At 26.0% G+C, this 17,703-nt stretch overlaps 4 non-coding genes across 4 annotated transcripts; 3 read left to right on the top strand and 1 right to left on the bottom strand.

The window, feature by feature from the left end:
• The first annotated feature begins 356 nt into the window (after positions 1 to 356).
• Positions 357 to 429, top strand: Trnak-uuu (transfer RNA lysine (anticodon UUU)). The gene has a single exon. It is a non-coding gene; the product is annotated as a tRNA-Lys (tRNA).
• Positions 430 to 813: 384 nt separating this feature from the next.
• On the top strand, positions 814 to 895 carry Trnas-cga (transfer RNA serine (anticodon CGA)). Its single transcript has one exon. It is a non-coding gene; the product is annotated as a tRNA-Ser (tRNA).
• A 7,944-nt stretch (positions 896 to 8,839) lies between these two features.
• Positions 8,840 to 8,922, bottom strand: Trnal-uaa (transfer RNA leucine (anticodon UAA)). The gene has a single exon. It is a non-coding gene; the product is annotated as a tRNA-Leu (tRNA).
• A 3,541-nt stretch (positions 8,923 to 12,463) lies between these two features.
• On the top strand, positions 12,464 to 12,536 carry Trnav-cac (transfer RNA valine (anticodon CAC)). Its single transcript has one exon. It is a non-coding gene; the product is annotated as a tRNA-Val (tRNA).
• The last annotated feature ends 5,167 nt before the right edge of the window (positions 12,537 to 17,703 follow it).

The following is a 17,703-nucleotide window of genomic DNA, read 5'->3' as shown; positions in this document are numbered from 1 at the left end:
TAGTTTCACACTTGAACAGATAAATAACCTATTATACAATTTTTAAAAAAATTATAATAAGTGAATTCTACTAGAACTAAACTTAACTTATATAAATTAAAATATAAAGATAATTAGTAATAGTATTATTAATAAAAAGTAATAGCAGTAGTATTACTACAATTCCTAATTCAAAGATTACTAACAATTTTGTATTACCATTAATTTGTTACAGCCTAAATACTAAATAAAAAATTTGAAATGTATTTTCTATTTTGCAACATTAGTTTCAATAACTACGTCACAGAGTTTGAATTACTACGTCACAATTTATAACGATTTTAATTATAAACGCTATAATTTCCATGTCGACGTGAGCCTGGCTAGCTCAGTCGGTAGAGCGTTGGACTTTTAATCCAACGGTCAGGGGTTCAAGTCCCCTGTCAGGCTCCTTTATGAATTATTTTTTAGAAAATGATTTGATTTTATCATCTCAATTTAAAAAAAATAGTTATGTTTGCCTATGCATTGTTTATTTTTTAAATTAATCATTTTTCATCTACTTACAAAGAATATATTTTGTTGAATATAATTACGAGTAAATTAGTATTGATATAAATTTATTAGTAGTTATTGTTGGATATAAGAACTAAATAACAAAACTATAACATAACTAAATAACATTTAAATAGCAAATTTTTGAAAAGTTTAGTCTTTTGTAACTATAAACTATATATACTTAAAAAAACTTATTTACTTAGTTTCTTAATATGATTTGTTTTGTATTGACAACTACTAAACTATATAAACAAGAAAAGTATATTTCCAACGGGAGCTGCGATGGCCGAGTGGTTAAGGCGTTGGACTCGAAATCTAATGGGCATTGCCCGCTCAGATTTAAACCCTGCTCGCAGCGAATTATTTTGTTCTTGAATTGCTGTAGTATATAATTTATACAAATACAGAAGTCACCTTTTTAATTAATAGAAGATGTACAGATTTTTTTCATTAATCATTTTAGTATTTTAAAGTGGGATGACTTTTCACTTAACTTATATACAAACTTGAGTCTAAAAAGATTTCAGAAATTTTTTAAATAAAGTTTTAAAAGTCACGACGACCTCCAAAAAATTATTTCTACAAAATTTGACTTTTTCTCTTAAATATCTTCTTTGTAAAAACTACTTAGTGTTTATTAAAAAAATCGGCTTTAAAATTATTTAATATGTTAAACGTATACAAAAACTGCGTAACCAAAGTGTTGTTTATTCAAGATTAAGAAATACTTGATTTTTTCTTGTTTTCGTGGTTATTATCATTTACCTTCTTTATATTTTTTCAAGTGCCAAAGTGCACAATTTTAAACAAAAAATGCAGTTTATCTAAGACCCCAACACACGAAAAAGTCGTCAACCGAGCGCAATAAATGCACATTGCAATTGTTTTTTATAAAAGTATAGGGAGGAACTTTTTAAACCACGAAAACATTTAGCAGCAAAAAATGAGCCCGATGAATAGGATTCTTGTAGACTTTTATTCTCAACATATACAAAAAGCTTCTAACTAATGTTTCGCATTTTGCTCAAAGTAAGCTACAAATGTTTATATCGTGGATATACTGAATCTGTAGCCATTCTAATATTTACCTTTGTGTAACAAAATGAAAATCTATCATATGAAAAAGATTATTTTAAACAACTACAGACAGCAAAAACCTTTCTTATAAGTTATGAGCAAGTAATTCTTTAAATTTATGTTGCGAATAAGTTGCTATGTGTAATGATACCGCAAACTTTCGATTTAAAAAACTAAGTTTAGTCGAAAAGAAAGTGATATTTCTTAAAATTTTTAGCAAATACTCTATACTAGAGGTTAAGAATAAATGAATAATCTAAGGAAGCAGCTAATGTACTAGCAAATCATTTAAGGACTTTTTATTGCTTCGAAAAAAAAGCATTTTAATCAGGAAAGTAGAAAAATATTTGTTGAAAAACTGTTCAATTTGTTTTCACATTAAAATAACTCGTAGTTGATAAAGTTTTTAAAACTAGCTACTAAACGTCAGTGTGTTATTGTGAAGATTGAAATAAAAAGTTTATTTTGTTAAAAAAAAGCTTCTTAAGTAGTCTTTAAACAAATGTATGTTTTAGCAAATAAACATTTACAGCTGATTTTTCACTGAAACTTAATGTACTTGTGAAAAGGGAGTTAAGTTTTGCACATTTCTATGACGTTATTTTCATTCACTTAAAAGTAACACTTAATTTCGTTTTGGCTGTCTTAAGATGATTTTAAAATATTATCTTAGAAATTAAAATAATTTTTATCTATGCAGATATTTGATAAATACTTTTAAAATGTTTATAGGAGTAACTCTCATAGTTAATTTTAACAACTGTTTTAAAAACAAAATTGTTATTTATTTACGAAATCTGATTGTTATTTCCTTAAAGCTATTTCAAGCCATTTGTTTTGTAATTGTGTAGCGAAAAGGAGTAATTGATTATTTTAAACATATTTCAAAACATCTCCTTCCTCTATTTGTTTACGAATTTAAATTATTTCTTTCATTTGGGGTTTATTTAAAAACTTAATAGTTTTGTGATAATATTACTACAGTTTAATTGTTTCCAAAACATTACACTTATTAAAAGTTACTTTACGAAAACAAAGTTTCTTTCTTAATATTATTAGTAAAACACTTGTTTTAATTATTGAAAACTTTTAAAAGTTAAAGCATTTAAATAGTCTTTTAATCTTGAGTGACTAAATATAACATTTATTTTAAAAAATATAAAACTAAATACATCTTAAAATATCAATGGACAACTACAACGAACAATCTAGTTCATGTCAGCCTATTATGACGTCACAGCCGTAAGTTTGATGAAGATCATCAAGTTCGATGTAATTAGATGAATTGATTCATCACCAACTTCAACTTTTACTAAAGGTCTTCGTCTGACTTAGCGGATGTTCGGACTCATTCAGTCGGCGACAACTACCTTCCTACTTGTACCAAACACAAAAGTTGTATGGACATTAGACGTTAGTTTTTCGACAAGATGATAGGAAAAGAAGTGGACTTCAGTAGACTGACTTTATAAAAATTTGAACTAACACAAACATATTAAGTGTTTTAGTTGTTGTAAAAAGTTTTAATATATAATTCACTTATAACTTTGCATGTGCACTTATGTTATGTATATAAGTATTTTTTCAAGTCTTTTGATACTTTCTATAAAGTTTTTATTGTTTTTAATAGCAATATAAAAATAACTTAACCAGTGAAATGATTTTTTTAGTTTTTTTAAGAGGGGGAAGAACCTAATATGAACTAAATTTCATAAATTATGTTTTAATTTTAAAATCTAAGAAACATATTTTAACTTAAAAAAAAAACAGGTTAAGGGATTGTAGCAGTAATGCATGCTTCACTGCTTTCTTAATTGTATAAGAGAAGAGATTGCAAAAAAAAAGATTAATTTCTCGGTATACTAACATTTCCAACCCGCGCTCAATTCCCACCCACACGACTCCAACCCGATCAAATCTCGCCCGAATCAAATCACACTCGAATCAATTCCAACCCGATCAATTCCAACCCGAATCAAATCCCACCCGATCAATTCCCACCCGAATCAAATCCCACCCGATCAATTCCCACCCGATCAATTTCCACCCGGATCAATTACCACCCAAATCAAATCCCACCCGACCATTTCCCACCCGAATCAAATCCCACCCGACCATTTCCCACCCGATCAAATCCCACCCGAATCAAATCCAACCCGATTAATTCCCACCCGATCAAATCTAACCCAAAAAATTTTCGTTTTTTTTAATGTTGAATTTCAGTTGTATTAAAAATGTAAAACTTTGTAAAAAAAATATTTGATTATTAATGCCATGATCAAGTATCGATTTTTTATAAGAGGCATTTAAGCCCACAACTTCAACTTATTAGTATCTGTATAAGTTTTTGTTCGTTCAGAAATTCTTTTGTTTACAAAGTTTATTGATAATTTGTCTGGTAATTATTATATATTTAATTTTTCATCCCTCCATTTTCAATAATGTTGATATTTTAGTTATTTTAAAAATGTAGAACTCAACGTTAAAAAAAAGTTCTAAGTTCTTTAGTGGGATTGATTTAGTTGAATCAATTTATATATAAGGCATTTAAGCCAATAACTTAAATATTGTAGTATCTGTGTCAGCTTTCGTTTTTGTTCGTAATTAAACTCTTTTATTTCTGAAATTGGTTAATAAAATTTGTAGTTATAAATCTTTGGTTAATTATCATACTACATTCTTAATGAAGATAAATTTACAAAAGATAGGCCAATTTTCCTTGCCGGCCGTAATTACTTAAAAAAATCTAGTCATAAACGAACAAAAGTAGTTTAGGTCTAGAGTTTAATATAATAAGCATTAAAATAATTTTAAAATTTCAAAGTTCTTATTAAAAAAAACTATGTTGTACAGTACTATATTATTTTGTTGTTTTAAGTAGTTACAAAAACTAAAATATAATTAAGTGTCAATGTCAATTGTTTCAACTCGTACAAAAAAAAACTAATTGGACATAAATTAGTTAGCATGACAGAAAATGGTACCGATACTAAAAACTTAATTATTATTCAAACCTGATCTAGATTAAACTTTAGTAACAATGATAGCATTTTACAAGTAACAGACCAACTTTTTGTTGCTTGCAAGTCGTAATTATTTAATTATCGTAGTTATCAACAAACAAAAATGACATTAAACTAAAAACATGATAAAATAAGCAACAGTAAAAATTTTAGCTTAAATAAAAAAATCGTTTTTACCTTACTAATTTCATATTTCAAACGATATTAAAAATACAAAAAATAAAATTTTAATGTGAGTTCCAAACGTATTAAAATTTTTAATTCATACAAGAATAAATATAATCGGGTTTGATAATATAGTGGGAATTGACCGGGTAGGACTTATGTGGATGGGAATTGATTCGGGTGGGAATTGATTCGTTTGGGAAATGATCGGTTGGGAATTGATTTGGGTAGGAATTGATCGGGTGGGATTTGATTTGGGTGGGATTTGATTGGGTGGGATTTGATACGAGTGGGATTTGATTCGGGTGGGAATTGTGTGGGTGGGAAATGATCGGGTGGGATTTGTTTCGGATGGGATTTGATTTGGGTTCGATTTGATCGGGTGGGATTTGATTCGGGTGGGAAATGATCGGGTTGGATTTGACTCGGGTGGGATTTGATTCAAGTTGGATTTGATCGGGTGGGATTTGATTCAGATTGGAGTTGTGCGGGTGGGAAATGACCGGGTGGGATTTGATTTAGGTTGGAATTATGCGCGGGTTTGGAACTGAACGGTTCCCAATTTCTCAATGCTTAAATATGATAACTTTGAATAAACGTTGCTTTTGGTAGAATGGTGAGCCAAAGCCACCTGTTAACTCTTATTTAAGCTGAGTATTATTTAATCGACTATTATGTTATGTATTCTTTGTAGTGTGTGTTTAATTTGTTTATATTGTAATGTGTAATAAATTGTAAAACTTATTGAACAGTACTTAGGTAAATATCACAAAGAGGTCCTATTTAGAATGTATTAGCAAGGTTGGCTTTTTATGGTAATACTTAGTTTATATAATGAGCCTTCAGGTCCTCTATTACTATACAGTTGTTGTAGTCTAAATGTTCTAAGATTTTAGAGAATAGAAAACAGTTTTTGTATTTATCCAAAGTTTTATTGGTAAATGGTGAATCAACCGGAAGTTGTTATGGAGTGACTAGAAAGCACTGATACTAACCGTTACACCATCGACGCTTGTGAAGGTAATTTACAACTCGAGCATATAAAATTAATTTCATGGATTATATCGGTATGTATTTTATTAACAATGATTTAATATCAACAAATACTTAAAGAAAGAAACGTAATAAACACTTTTCAAACTTTGCAACTATAAAACGTAATTTCTTCAAGTTTTTCTTAATATACGTGTGCTTTGTGGTTATTTAAAACAATTAAAATCAGTAACATTTTATATACTTACAGTACTACGTTTTTACAAAAACAACAGAATAAAGTTTATTAAAATTTTATAGAAGTAATTGATATTCATTTGAAAAATTGTTCATTAAGTTTTAGTTTACCACTGGCTGTTAATAAATTTTAATCAAAAAACTTTAAACATAAACCTTAGTCGAGTATAATACTTTACTGATCATAAATAAAGTACAAAATTTAAAGTATTTCATTACAACTAGCATTTATTAGTCAGGTATTAATGTTTTATACTATATTTCGCTCAATTTTGTTGTAATAATTTATCTTATTTGTTTTCATTACGTGAGAACAAACTTTTTTTTTTTCTTAATTTTATGTTTTGTTTTGTTAAAAGGATTTAAAAATGTTTTTTCATGTTTTTTTTTTAATAATTTTTCAGTTGATAAAGTGTTTAAACTTTGAAATATTTAATTAAGCTTTCAGTGCTGATAAACTTGGCTTATACTGAGTTCAAACAAATCAAAAATTTAAAAATATGTTTCAAGACTAAGTTCTGATAAACTATGCTTCAAACAATTATTTTTAATAGGAACATCACAGACATACTGCGAGTAAGAACGCGTTAATATTTTTTAATTCAATCACCTTTAAAGTTAGTTTTTATTTATAATTGCAAGTTGTCGTATTGTTGCATGAGTAATGATGAGAAGATGAATATAGCGAATGCTGACGGGAGAACTTCTATAAATAAAGGGAACGAGTTAATACGTTCATGTTTTCATTTTAAAATGCTTTATTTCTAACCTTAAGAAAATTTGATAAATACATCACTATTTTCTATTTAGTGTAGCGTTAAAGTTTGCACGAGCGTACAAAATTGCACGAGGGCACAAAATTGCACGAAGATACTTTTGCACGAAGAAACTTTTGCACGAGAGGATAAAATTGCACGTAATAACCTTGCAAAAAGACACTTTTGAACGAAAGGTCACTTTTGCAAGAAGAAATTTTTGCATGGGTTGAATTTTTTTTTTTGTATTAAAATGACTTTTTTTAATTTTTATTATTTTATTTTACTTAATTTATTTAGTTTAATTAATTTTTTATTTTTATAACAACTTTTATTAGTTGTTTTTTTTTTTTTTTTTTGCTATTACTTACACATTTATGTATAAGTACTTATATACTTACAAGTATATAATTTATAGTATATTATATTTATAATTTATAATATAATATATTTTTTAAATTATATACTTATATATATAAAATAAGTATTACTTTATGCATAATTTTTTTTTTGTATTATGTTAATTTATCTTATAGTTTTCTTTTGCTTTATTTTACTCTCGTGCAAAAGTGACCCTACGTCCAAAACTGACCTTTGGTGCAAAAGTATCTTCGTGCAGTTTTGTGCCCTCGTGCAATTTTGTCTTCGTGTAATTTTGACCTGTTCCCCAATATTTCAACTTGTACAAGCAAATATTAAAACCAACAAAAGTAACTAATTTAAAAATTTCTAATTAATAGAGCTATAAGATTTTATATGCCTAAGTTATAATTACGTCACAATACAATAATTGAATTTTAAACACTAAAAGCAGTAATTAACCTAGTTTTTTAGTTACAAGAGTTGTTTTTTCTTGTTGTTCACGAATCTTATAAGCATGCTAATTATAAGTATATTTTTTGTTTATGTTTTAAAATTATATTATTATTAAGTAGCTTACATTTTTCTAACCTTAACATAAACTAACCTGGCGATATAATAATTTTCCGAAGTTGATAGCTTTAAGCTATAAGTTTTATTTTGTTTTTGTTTTCTTACACATAAACGCAAGTTTTAAATAAAGTTTAGCCTAATGTCTTCTTACTTGTTTATATTGAAAAAAAATTACAGTTTTTTTCGAGTGATGATCTCGTTTGATTTAGTTCAAACAGGTGAAACATTACTAAATTTAAATTTTGAGTTGAAGTTATTTTTCAAAAAAAAATATAAGGAAACAATTTATTCGGTTGAATTTTACAATTAGGTTATTTCCAAGCCAACGAATTACCTCTAATGCAGTTGTGATAAGAAGTCCACACCGGGACACGAACCCGTAATCTTCTGATTAGGAGTCAGACGCCTTATCCATTAGGCCACGCAATCGGTTACGTGGTATCCAACTATCGCGTTCATATAAGTAAAACTTTGTAGCCTGTCGGCCCAATGTAGGTTAAATAACAAATAATTAGAGCAAGATGTAATAAAACTATTTATCAACAAATATAGAAAACCGTAGATTCAATTAGCAAAAAATATTTTATTTATACTCTATTTATTTTTAAAACTTATCTATTGTTTAAACTACATTTAGTTTAATTATGTATTACTACGCTTAGTTTTTTGTAAAATCACTCAAGTTATTCCATGCATTATAAACTAAATATACTATAAAAATTATCTATGATTAAAAAAGTTTTTTTTTTAAACTTTCATACGTATTCAACCCTCTAAATATGGTGTTTTAGTTTTTAAAATGTTAATTAAAATCACTACTATAACTTAAGGTAACAGTCAAAAGAAAACGAGCTTAAACTTTTTTAGTTTACTTTTAGAAACGTCTTTATAGTAAGTTAATAGCATAAAACACGTTATGATGCGTAAAATAGGATAAAAACTTAAAAACTTTCTCAACTAAACATAAAAACCACAAGCTTCTAAAACTATGAACATATAAAGTAAATTGTAAACACTTAAGTTAAATAAATAATATTTTTAAGGCTTTTAAGCCAAATCTTTTTTTAGTTCAAAACTTACAGTTATAAAAAGAAAAATAATAATACTACACGTAAAAAATACTGGGTGTGGCGTTCGAACCCACGCGGACAATCGTCCATTGGAACTTAAGTCCAACGCCTTAACCACTCGGCCAACCCAGTAGTCGAACATAAACTGAGTATTTAAATTATATACTACATTATACGTAGCTTTTTTGAATTATAACAAGTAGATTTAAATTGATGAAACTAGCAATTTTTTTGGTAAACTGTACTAGCATTATAATGAATTTTTAATAAGTAAATATTAATCACTGACTAATTTGTTTACTTTTTCAAAACTTTAATTAAAACATGAATGCTTAGTTTTTCAATATTCGAAAAACTAAATTATTTTCTTTGCAATTAAAAATAAAACAAAAGTCACATCTTTTAAACGCATGTACAATGTTAAAAATAAATTTTAATTTATATGTGATTATAGCAATTTGTATAACAAAATAAAGTTGCAAGTAAGTTTTAGTTTATATATGATTGGTGATAAAATAACACAAAACTAGTTTACTGTTCAAAGTATACTTTACATTCAAAATAGAGTTTACGTTTAAACGTGATTTTAAACGCATGACGTCCAAAGTTAAAATTAACGTTTGATTACTATACGCTAAAATTGGAAACTTAGCAATACTCTTTAACTTAAAAAGTAACCTTTTTACATTTTAAGTGTCTTATGTAACCAACTTAAACTTAAAAAACTTAAAATATTTATCTTACTTATAATCATGTTTATAGAAGTGTTCTCAAGTTTAAGTAAATAACTTATCAATCTTTAATTTGCTTATACTTATAAGTAGCACATTTTAAAAAATTAGTTAGAACTTTAAGATATATTGAAGATAGCCCAAACTAGACACCTTTTTGTTTTTATTAAAGTAAATTTTTAGTACAAACTATTACTAATAGTTTGATAACATCTTTTGCTGTCCAATAATTTATTTTCTAGTAAGTAGATTAAATTATTTTGTTATTTTCAGCAGGAGTAAAAAAAAATTGCAACCTAAATACAAAAACGTACGATTGTGTAAGTTATAATAAGCATTATATTATATATACAAACGTCGACAAACTGTATAAAAAAAACTATACATTTTTCATTTTATTTACCTAAATATTTGTTAGCTTAACTTTAGAACTCAATTATAAACAAAAACAATTAAAGTTAATTGATAGAAACATAACATCAAGTGAGTAAATTTTTTTAATTATTGAATACTTGGTTAAAATTGATTTATGACAAGAAACGATTCAAAAAATATTTAAATTTTAAAGTTTTAGAATTTATTTAAAAAATTAAAGCTATTCAGTTTTATCGTAAAACAGATTTTCAAACTGTTTTGCTGCAAAAAACGTATTGAAGTTACAAACTATGCAACAATCGACAAAAAATTGATAGTATATAATTAAATTAAAAAAAAAATGTATATATTTAAAATCTTTATAATTAATAATTTATTATTTTAAAGAAAAACAATTACAATATTTCACCGCAAAGCGGATTTTCAAACTCTAGATCTTACTCAAAAATTTTTTTTTTTATCTCAAATAGAATTCAAATAGAGTTCTGTAGATTATCTTGAAGTTTTTGATTTTACAAAACTGAATAAATACACTTTTTAAATATAGTAATTTTAATTCAGTTTATAATACTTAAATAAAAATAATTACTCTTTTGTGTATGTTTTAGGTTTATTGATTTATAACTTATTTTTCAATGAGTTTAACAACTAAACTATCGAACACTACTTAAAACACTTTTTTTTCGTTGATCCTTACTTACTGTTTTATCTAATTAAGATTATATTATGTTGAATACATGTCCACCTGAAGTCGAAACCGTAACTAGTGCTTGGAAGGCACCAAAGCTAACCGTTACACCATCGATGCTTGTATTGAAATGGAGAAATTACTGTATATAATCTCAAATGAAAATGCAGCTAGCTCTGTACTGCAGTCAAATGCTAGCATATGTGCGTTCAAGCGTTAATTTTTTGCCGTTAGCTCGACAAAATGATCTATAATAATGCTTTGCAAATTTTCAACGCGTTTTCGCTCGCTAGCAGAATTATACACAGTTTATCTGCTAGTTTAAGCGGTAAACTCTCACGTGGTTTAACGCTTATGGCTATAAACTTGATGTTTATTTGTAAAAAAATTTCATTTCAAGTCGTGCATTTTATTTTGTAATTGCTTTTGTTTTTATTTGTATGTATCCATACGTGTGACCAAAGAATATTAAGTTTATGATTTTATTAAAATTAATATTTTTGAATCTAAGTATGTTTTGATTAAATGATGACTGAGAAAATAAATTGAGGTGTTTATAAATGATAAAACTAACTGTAGAAATAAACTGCTAAATATATTATAAAATTTTCTAGCTAATGAAAATTTGTTATTTAAATTTATAAACTGATTTAAGTTGTGGATAAGTAATAAATTAACATATCACTATACTACAACTAAACAAAGTATGACAATAAAAAAATAACTAATACTCAATAGTCACTTTAAGCTTGTAAGCTTGTCCTAAAAGTTAAACTAAAAAGTTTTACTGATTGTAATATAAATAAAGTTTCAAGTTTTATAAACTAAGTCTTCTTTTGATTAAAATTAATACTAGTTTGAGTACTATTTGATGTTTACAACAACTTTCAATTAATTAAATATTTCTGTTTTGTCACATAGTTGTACATTTATGTTTTGCTAGCTAGTAAAAAGTTGAGATATTTTTTCAAAGCTCATAAGTATATATTTTACACTAACACCAAAATTCTAAATTAATTAAACAGAGAACGTTTATTCTAACAAAGTTTGCACTCTTAAAAATACTACATGATTAAAAAATTTAAAAACCTTTCAAATTATTTAAACATTTTTTTCATTTACTAGTTGTCAGCATAATAGTAAAACTTCTATATTTTTTGAAACAATATTGTTAAAAACGAAAAAATGTATATTTATAGCTAAGTGAGATTCAAATGTTAAAACATATAAGTCTAGTTTTAACTATTTCTAAGGGTAGACCTTCAGCTAATTTAATTTAAATTAAAACCAATCTTGTAGCAATTACTTCTATATATCAATTTAAGTTTCTTTTAGGCTAATAATTTGCTAAGTATATTTAAAGTCAAATTTTTAACTTAAACAACACAATTGTATTGTACAGCATTTTTTACTTTGTACTATTGAATATGTTCATAAGCTTTCAAAGATCATCAGACCATATGCTTTCGGTAAACTGAAAACGGATTCGTCCTTATTAGGACTCATCAGTCAGTCACAACCGAAAAACCTATAGCCTTCTATCTACAAACGGTTTATCATGTTTTCACATGAAGCAACCATTTGATGGCATTGATCAGTAACTTCAGCATTGTCTTTTGCTGTACAACGTTCAATACATTGTCCACTAGGCAAGACATCTGGTACGCTCGTATCAATCAACAAAAACTGATGATCAGATGGAATGACTGAAGTCTGATGATCAACTCTTTTGTTAAACTTGAGCTTTTCTCACGGCACACGATAGTCCAGGCTTCTGCACTGCAGACTTTCGCCGATTTTTCGTCGTTTGAAGCTTTCAAAGAGAGTCAATTAAAGGTACAACAAGTTTATATACGCAATATTACGCTAACTGGCAAGTGTTTCAGTAGTGTAGTGGTCATCACGTTCGCCTCACACGCGAAAAGTTCCCGGTTCGAGCCCGGGCTGAAACATTTTTACTTTCATTGTACAAAAAGGTTTCATTTTTGTCAAACTTTTTTATTAAGTGTTTCGCTTATATTGCATGTAATTAATAAGTATATTTTTGTTTGTAAGCTTGAAGTTTAGTAAAATTTTCTATCTTTTTAGTTCTGGTTTTATTTGTTTTGAACTTTTTAAGTGATTTATTTATTGATTATTGTGAATTCAATTTTATCTAATTTTAGATCTTCTAATTTTATTTAATAACTGAACAGCTAATATTTTTGATACAAAAGGTATGTCAACTTTTATAGTTGAAAAACATAGTTAAAATAAAACATGATTTATAAAAAAAATTAATACATCGATGACAAAACAAATATTAATATCGAACAAGCAAGTTTTTTTTTATTACACATACTTATTTTTTTGTTTATAGCTTCAGATAAACTATTTGCAGAAAAAAGAAAAAAATCTACTAATATCAAAGATACCTTATGTTTAAAAATAAGTAGTCTAAAAATTGTGAAAAAATCTTTTATTGTTAGGTTCGTAGAAGTCAATGTTTATAAACGAGAATATTAATTTGAAAAGTACAACTTTACTTAAGAAAACAGTTTAGTAGATTAATATAAGTTTTATTTATAAACTTTGTGTTGTACTTAATTTTACACTACTTTTCGTTATTAAACTGACGGACGTTTCTCTGTTTAAAAAAAATTAAGACAGTTCTGCGGGTTCATCAAAGTTTTCCAAGTAACTTTGAAAACTGTTACTTGGAAGCTTTAGATAAATCCGTAAAAACTTTTTAACTTCATTAACACGGAGAAACGTGAGTCAGTTGAATAAAAAAAGTAGTGAGCAAATTGTTGTTTTTCTGCGAAATTATTTCGTTAGCAAGTGTATTTGAGTGGTTTTAATAAATATTTAAGTTTAATAAACTTGTCATAACAGCAATTCTAAAGCATTTTACGTAATCACTAAGTGTTTCATGTAGCTTTAGGTATTTAATTTTATATTTATCTTGGTTCTCTCACTATACATATTTTTATTTAAATAAAATTGGTTTTATAAATAAGTTACGACTCATGAAAGTCTAATAAAAAACTGTTACAAAAGATATTCGGTATTTAAAAATTTCAACATGAAAAAATGTACAGATAATTTTAAAAGCAATCTATTTTTATTAAAGATAGATTATAGCATTCTTATATGTCATTTATAAATTATAATTAACTAATTTAAGAAATAAATGATATTATGACTTTTATATAAAAACACTGAGTCGTAATACTGTTTGGAATTTTCGTTTTTAAAACGTTTATTAAGCTTTATTTATCTAATTAGTACGACACTGTCAAATAGTTTGTTGTTTAAATTAGACCATAAAAACTTAAATTTTTGCTATTTTCTTGTATTGTAATACAAAAGCCTATAACTTGCTTGATTGAACCATAAAGCGTTGTCTTTTATTTACTTATATTTTTACTACGTTAATTTAGTAGCGTACCATTAAATTATATTTAGTGACTTGCTTAAACTAAAGTTTAAATAATTGTTAAAACAATGAAAAAATAAAAACCTTTCATTACATAAGTTACACAGCAACTTTTAGTTTTAAATATTACTACATGAGCTTGTTTTATATTTATAACTGTGGCTTAATTTGTACATATTCTAAAAAAACAAAAAAAAAATTTTGCTTGAAAACATTTTACTTTATACATTTTGTAAACGTTGTAATCACTTTAGAATTTCAAATATGTTAATATTTACTAAATATAAATTTAAAAAAAATAGTTACTGAAGTTTAATGTTAACGTGAAGTTAAGTTTATTTTTATGTAATCAACGATGTATATTCAACTTTAAGTTTCCATTTTCTTTACTACTAAACAATTTTAGCTGTACTAGTTTAGTAAGGTTTAATTACAGTTTTAACCTAAAAATTTATAGTTATTTTTTGCTTCTACATTCTTGCATTTCGTAATTTGTATAAAACTTAAAACAAAACTGTTCAAATTGTTATGGTTTTACAAAAGGGTTTCACTCTAATCAAATAATACTTAAAATATAAATAACTAAGAGCTTATCATTATTGTTTAATATTGTTTTTATTTTCGAAAACTGTTTTGAGAAATTGAATTGATTTACAACATTCACAGATGATAAAAGACTTTAGTTGCACTTTTATTTAAATTTAGTTGAGAAATTTCTGTTATAAGACTTTTATTAATAACGTGTTATAAAATTAGTTTTAAAAATATAGATAAGTAAAATAAGACTTAAGCTGATAACTATTTAATGTTCTTACTAAAGTAAGAAGTAATACGCAGTAGTAAAAATAAGTAGAAGTTTACACTACTAACCAATACAATTTATACTATCAAAAAGTATAACCAGCCTGGGATTTGAATCCAGGACTTCCCTCACTCTGAAAAATCACAACTACGGATTAACGGGCCACTTGGTAAATGAGACTGTATTGCATTTATAATCTTGCCAACCAGTGGCGTAGCGAAGTATTTTGGTCAGGGGGTTCGCAATTGTTTTCTCAAAAAAAAAACCTAAATTAAAACTTTTGTAATAAGCTATAAATAGATCTTTTTATAAGTAAAAAAGTTGAAAAAAAAGTCAATAAGTGAAATAAGTTCAAAGTAACTGTTGTAAAAATTACTTATACATTACAAAATTAAACAATTTAAAAAAAGTATAAAATTCATTACAATTACTTATACTTGCACAAATGTAAACTTATTAAATAAAAATTGTTTTTACTACTAACAGTAAACTTTATATCTTTAAAAATGATTATATTCAATAAAACGAAAGTATCTGTTTTATTTACGAAAAACATATCAATCTCTTTAATATACAATAAAACAGTGATAAGAACACCTCATTGCACATAATTTAAATAAAAGTACACAGAAGTTAAAATAGATCAACTTTATAACTGTTATTACAGTTTATTACAACTTTGTAAAATAGTTAAAGATATGTTTTTTAAATTTAATTCATCTGATTGGACTTGTTTAAAATAATTATCACAAACAAAGTTTATTTCTCATAGGCCGACACGCTTTTTCTTGTATGTTTACAAAAATAAAGATCAGAAAACTAGCAGTAGTCTTAAACATTTATTGTAGCATAAAAAAAACTTGTAAAATTGTTTAATTTTCCTTTAAGCGTGTCGTATTTTTGTAATTTTTTTGTAGAAAAATAAGCTGCCATAAGGTTATACTACAGCGGTGCACTAACTAGTTGCGTACTTTTTGAGTCTAAAATCTTATGAAGTTAATGAGGTAATAGAATTTTTCCTTATGGAGTTTTTCATCAACACCGAATCAGTATATTGGGTAATTTCTCTAACTTGTCACTAATGGGTATTCAAAATTTCGTTTAACTTTTCGAATACTGGATAAACATAGTTGAAAAAGGCAAATTAAGCAGGAATAAAAAACAATGAAGGATAAAGATATTACATTCTTTTTTTACTTCTTTTCGTTTTTTTGGGTGGCACGCATGCTCCAGTGTCCCTCCCCACGCTACGCCCCTGTTACCAACTATAAGTTAGAAAACTGCACTTCAAGATACCTTAAACTATTTCAATTATATTTTTTACAAGTAAGATAATCGCTTCACAGTCTTTAAAATACTTAAGAAGTATGAAAAATAAATGTAATTTCGCACTTATCTGAAAATATTAATTTAAGCATTTTTTAAAAGCTTACTAAAAAGCTTTAAAATAGATAATTTATTTAAAATAACTATAAACACTATTACATTTTATACCACTTTAGTTTTGTCTCTTAGGTAAGAAAATAATACATATATCAAATATAAGCATAACCTAATTAAAAAGGTTTTGTTATTTATCAACATTTAAAAAACAACAAAATTTTCAAAAATACTACACGTTGACTTCTTTAACCTACAGGTGATTTTAGTAAACAAGTTTACATGATTGTGTATTAACAACTTATATACTTAACTTAACTTTCATGTGTTTAAAGTGTTACAGCTTGAAAGCTTTACTTGAAGTCTGAAAAACATTTGTTATTTATATTAAATAAAAATTATTTTATACTTAAAATAGCATTTATTTATCAATTTAGTATACTAGTTTCATCATGCATTTAAATAATATACCATTTTATGAAACGTAAATTGTTTTAGTATTAATTTATTTTTATAAGATTACTCGAAAATCATTAAACTTTTGTGCTACTACTAGACTAAAAAATGTGTGTAACAAGCTTTAATAAAATTTTAACTGAACAATTTATAACAGAACAAAAATATGTGGAGGTATAAAAAAATTTGTAAATATTTTTGTTTTTGTAACTGACAACAAAAACAAAGTAATTCAAACAAGTAACTTATTTACTAGTTTAAATTAGACTGTTATTGTTGCTAGACTACACAGAAACTACTTTTAAACATAATTTAGATATAATAAAAAATTGCAGTATGTGTTGTTGCTTATTTAAGTAAAGCTAAGTACTTTTATAAAATAATTAATTAAGGTTAACTATTAAGTTTCTTAATTTTAATCACAACTAGTTTTCGATACTTATACTATGTTTGAATAAGTAACCATATAGCATCTGAAAAATTTAACTGTTAACATAATGTTAATATTACAATCATTAATTTAAACAAATTTAAATTTAAACAAACAGATTAAAACAAATAAGCTTAAGATTTGAAAAGAAAGTTTTTTTTTCTGTTTTAGTTAAAAATATTTGGCTTACGCTGAGTTATATTTTGAGCGAACGTTCAAATTTCATAATTACATCAAAAGAGCCTTAAGTTCTAAGGTATAAATATAAATTGAATTTTAAAGTATTATTTTACTTTTCTTAAAAACTCAAAAATCGTATGTTGTACATAGAATATATCAGTATTATATAAAACATGAACCAAACCGTTAAATTGTTAACCGGTAATACACAATAAAAGAAATCAATGAGAGTTTGAATTAAAATTTATCAAATATGTAGCTGTAACAAGACTTTACTGCAAGTGCCCGGCTAGCTCAGTCGGTAGAGCATTAAACTCTTAATCCAACGGTCGTGGTTTCGAGCCCAACGTTGGGCTTGGTTTCTTTTTGTTTTTTGGTGAATGAACTATCTTTTGATAATAACATTGTTTTATTACAGCTGATTTTGTGTTTTTTATTTATTTTTTTTAATAT

The sequence above is a fragment of the Thalia democratica genome, chromosome 2, assembly GCF_965202585.1.
Source record: "Thalia democratica chromosome 2, ktThaDemo2.hap1.1, whole genome shotgun sequence".
Lineage (NCBI taxonomy): Eukaryota > Metazoa > Chordata > Thaliacea > Salpida > Salpidae > Thalia > Thalia democratica.
This window is presented reverse-complemented; position numbering and strand designations above follow the sequence as displayed.